This window comes from Lathamus discolor, chromosome 7 (assembly GCF_037157495.1).
Source record: "Lathamus discolor isolate bLatDis1 chromosome 7, bLatDis1.hap1, whole genome shotgun sequence".
In the NCBI taxonomy this organism is placed as follows: domain Eukaryota; kingdom Metazoa; phylum Chordata; class Aves; order Psittaciformes; family Psittacidae; genus Lathamus; species Lathamus discolor.
Window position 1 is genome coordinate 16,941,300 of NC_088890.1, and position 4,387 is coordinate 16,945,686.

General features: G+C 56.8%; 1 long non-coding RNA gene across 1 annotated transcript; it reads right to left on the reverse strand.

Annotated features, from left to right (window-relative positions):
* Nucleotides 1–1,803: 1,803 nt before the first annotated feature.
* LOC136018464 (uncharacterized) lies at nt 1,804–3,733 on the reverse strand. The gene is made up of 4 exons (XR_010614427.1): nt 3,642–3,733; nt 3,244–3,306; nt 2,972–3,021; nt 1,804–2,186 (listed from the first exon to the last, which is right to left on the reverse strand). It is a non-coding gene; the product is annotated as an uncharacterized LOC136018464 (long non-coding RNA).
* Nucleotides 3,734–4,387: the final 654 nt, after the last annotated feature.

The following is a 4,387-nucleotide window of genomic DNA, read 5'->3' on the forward strand; positions in this document are numbered from 1 at the left end:
GCCAGAGGCAGAGCAGAATCCAAGCGGCCCTGGAGGTGCCATGCTTTTAGGATTACTGTTGGGATGACCAAGAGCAGGGTTTCTGTCTCTCCACTGTCCTTCGCAGCAGCACGTTTGTGCAGCAGTCTTGCCCTGAAATTGGCACTGCGCGGAGCAGAGGCAAAGTGGAGGAAAACTACAGAAACAGTAATAAGAAACAGTAAGAAGAAGAAGAAGAACTGTCGTTCAACCACGCAGTTGTGTTTCAACAGGGGAAGCAAGTACCCACAAGCAGAGGGTGCTGGAAAGCTGCGCCCCGTGCTCTGGCCCGGGAGTTAAACACAGGGAAGGCAGATGCGAAGACAGTCTGTTTACTTTAAGCGGGGGGGCATAAAAACAGGGGATGGGGGGTGAGGTGGAGGAGGGTGGGAACTGCATAGTGACGGTAAAACAATATGAAACCGATAGTAAAATTAGGGTTAAAACACTGGTTTCCTATTGTTAGAACAACAAAACAACGGTGTAACAACAAAAATTCTACAATAAAACAACAAAACAGCTACAGCGTAAGAGCAAAACAACTACGAGGTAACTGAGGCTTTATCGATGAACAGGGAAATCCTAACTAGAGTGAAGAGTATGCCCCGCTGATTTCCTGTTAAATGCCAGTCCTGCTCGCCTGCGTTGCCAACTTTGGCTAAAACAATTGCTGGGAAATTTTGGGTAGTAGAACTGCAGCAGCTGGGAGCGGGCAACAGCGTGGCGGCTTAGTAGCTACGTGGAAGTGTTACTTTTAATCTGCCTTCTGGGCTCAGCTTTGGCTGCCTGCTTTAATAAAGAGTATGTGTCCAAGGCACAGCAAATCCCTTCTCCTCTTCAGCAGACACTGTCAAGTTCACAGAAAGGGGAGAGGGAAGAGCCAGCTCTTCCTCGGGAGGATTTCCTGGGGGGTTCTTGACAAATTTCTCAACTTAACAAATATCTGAAAGCTTTTATATTCCAGAAGCCAGGAATAAACTACCTCCCCCCAGGCACACATTTCTCTCAGAGCTGATTCAATGGTTTATTCAAAGCCCAGAGGTTCTCAGAGTTCAGATTCCCTTTAAAAAACGTTGGGGGGAAAAAAAGCTAATTTTTCTTCAAGGTAAACACAGGAATAAGCCTCAGCAGCTCTATTTCAACACGCTAAGCAAGGGACATATCCTTTTGCAAGAGCCAATCCAGATACCTGTCAAAAGAGATCTAATCAAGGCTCAGGGCATATTGAATGCGCTTGGTGGACCAAGGTGGCATCACCTGACCTGGCAAAATGAGCCAGTGGCTGCAGAAGCCACAAACACACACCTAATGATGGCAGGGATGGGAGAAGAAGGGGGGCACAGCCATCACCATGGGGACAGCCCAGGTGCACCATCAGGGGAGCCATCCCCTGAGCTATTTCAGGTGACTGAAAGGAACAGGTCACGCAAGGGCAGGAGCTCTGGCATGTGCAGCCTGCGGCTGCTCCATCCTGCCTGCGCCTTGCCCCCAGCCTCCCCACCTGCCCTCTCCCAGCCCTACAGAGGATGCCGCGGCCATCCCTGGGCCCGGGGAGCACCCCAGGTGTTTCGTTCAGCCCATCCGCCTCTGCTCAAGAGCGTAAAGACTCCTCTGGTTGCCGTTGCCAAGGCACTTCTCTGTCCTTGACCTTCTACAGACTGGGTGCTGCAGCACCATGGGGAGCATCTTCAGTCAGAGGGGACACTTAGTGATGGCTCAAGCAGAGGGTGCTGGAAAGCGGCACCTGTGCCCTGGTCCCGGAATCAAACACAGAGAAGGCAGGTGTGAACACAGTCTGTTTATTTTAAGTGGGGGACATAACAACGGGGGGGGGGGGGCAGGGGGATGTAGTGGGGTGGGGGATGTAGTAGGGCGGGTGGAAATTGTATATTGATAGTAAAAAAAAGCTAAAATGCTGGTAAAATTACGGTAAAAATACAGGTTTACTATTGTTAGAACAACAACAGACCAACGGTACAATAAAAAGGGCTACAATAAAACAGCAAAACAACAAGAGTGTAAGAACAAAACAAGAACAGCATAACAAGTACATTAGAACAACTGCAGAACAAACATTGAACAATAAAAGTCTTCAACAAAGGTCAGAGACGCCGACGTTTTGCCTCTGGTGGCCCAAAAGGCGCCTTGGCATCTCTGTGGTCCTCCTCCTTCGGGAAGAAAAAACCCAGAGAGAACAGGTTTAGTCACAGCCATGTACAGCGCAATTTAGGAGGCAGGAGGTGCTGTAACAGCCCCAACATAAAAACAAAGCGTGGTTTCATTAAGGAACGTTCCCTTATTGGTGGGGTTTTGGGTAATTCAGGCTGCACCCAAGACACACAATTACAGGGCTCAGAGAGTAAAAGAGCCAGCAGCGAAGCCCTCCTGGGGGTGGTGAGGACCCCACGGGCAGGGGGGAGCAGCTCTCGGGTGACCCCCGGCTCCAGCAGCCTCTGCCCCGCTCCCACCGAACGGCACCAGGGGAGACAGCACCGCAGGTCCCCGGAGCTGGTAAATGCCAAAGGGGTGGGGATGAGGCACAAATGAAAACCAACTGGGATGTGGGGAGGGGAGGAGCCCAATCCGCTCTGGGCTCCCTCGGTGGCTCCAGAGCACCCCAGCACGGGAAAGGCCGTAAGAAGGGGAGGGAGAGGCTGCCAGGGCTGGAGCAAAAGTTCACACCTTAGGGAACGTGGCAAAATAAAGCCAGGACGGAAACTCTGCACGGACGCACAGAGGTTCATCAGCCTTGGCTGGGGAGCTCTTCCAGTAGGAAGAGTTCCCCCTGTCCCACCCCAGGCGATGCCACCCAACACAGCTTCTTGCCAGCAGCACAAACGGGGGCTGGCCCCAGCACTGCGGGCCCGCCTCGGGGCTGCTCTGGACCGGAGCCCCCGCGGGTGGGGGCCAGCAGCACTGGCCATTACTTATTGCAGAAATGACGGATCCATGCCTTGTGCCGCTTGCAGGCTCTGTCCTTGGATCTTGCGCGTTCGGACGAACCTGGAAGCACAAATGTTGCTCAGGTCTCTGCAGCCGCACTCTGAGCTGGCACCGGGGCTACAACCATCCCTATCGCTGGCGGAATGGAAGGTTTTGCATCCCTGGAGCCCAGGAGCCACCACCCGAGCCGGCTCCTACGGCACAGCCTGACCCTTCCGCCATCCCCCAGCCCAAGGGAACAACGTGACCCATCAGCTCCTGAAGCACCAACTCCGTCCTTACCAGAAGAAGCGGCGTGTCGCCCAAAGCCTGAGGGCCGCGGGTCATAGGTGGGCGCAGGAGTCCCTGGAAAGCAACCCACCACAGTGAGCCGGGGTCGGCAGAGGAGGAAGAGCCTGGCTCTAGGGAGCCGGCAGCACCCGCAGGAGCCGGTGCATCCAGTGCACCCAGAGGGGGCGAGGAGCGGCATTTCAGACTGCCCTCCACCCCCCAGGGCTGGGGACTGGGGCAGCGAGTGACGGAAGCACCCTCCCTTTGCACGGCAAGGCTCTGCACAGCCCCAGCACCAGCCCCTCAGGGCTGCTGAGCCCGGGCAGCTCAGCCAGGTCCGGCAGGAAAGCCGCTGCCTGCATCTGACCCTGCCCTTCAGCCCCGCAGAAGCCCCGTCCACCCCGACTCACCTGGCAACACGGGCACGCTCCCGCTTCTGGGCTGGGTGGTGTCAGTAGGGCCGGCGGTGGTGGAAACGTCTTGCCCAGAATCCACCGACGCTGTGGTCATGCTCGCTGCCCGTGTGCGGCTGGTGGCTGAGCAGCGCCGGGGGATGGCTGCTGGGAGCGAGCGAGAAATCAGGACCCACAGCTTGCCGCATGGGACTACCCCTTAGCAGAGCCTCCCGGCACGAAGAGCTCGCAGCTCCGGCCCTGGGCAACCTCGCCCAGCACCCTGGGGCCTGCAGGACACGAGGTCTCCCTCCCGAGTCCTCACAAGTCTCTAAGAGCATCAGAGCCGAGGAGCAGGCAGCACTGGCCCAGGAGCTTCCTCAGCCTGCGCTGCACAGGCACCCACTGCCCTGCCAGCGCGGGCCGTGGCTTTCTCCGCCTTGCCGTGCCCTTGGCGTTCCCAGTCTGCCCTTACCAGCCCTAGGTCCCAAGAGCCGCTGAGAGCGCTGCAACGCTGCCTCCGCCTCCTCCTTCAGGATCAGCTCGGTGGTGGAGTACACTGGGTTAAGGTCAGGGTACTGCCAAGAGAGAGCAGTAGCTTAGTTCCTTGTCCGGGCAGCCGGCAGAGCCGCTCTGAAGGAGGTGTGGAAGCAGGCCTGTGCCAGGCCCATGAAGCCGTGGTTCTGCCACAGCCACCGCAGAGAGCTCCTGCCCCAAGGCAGGCAGCTCAGCCTGCCCCAGCCCTGCAGGAGCTGCACTGAGCA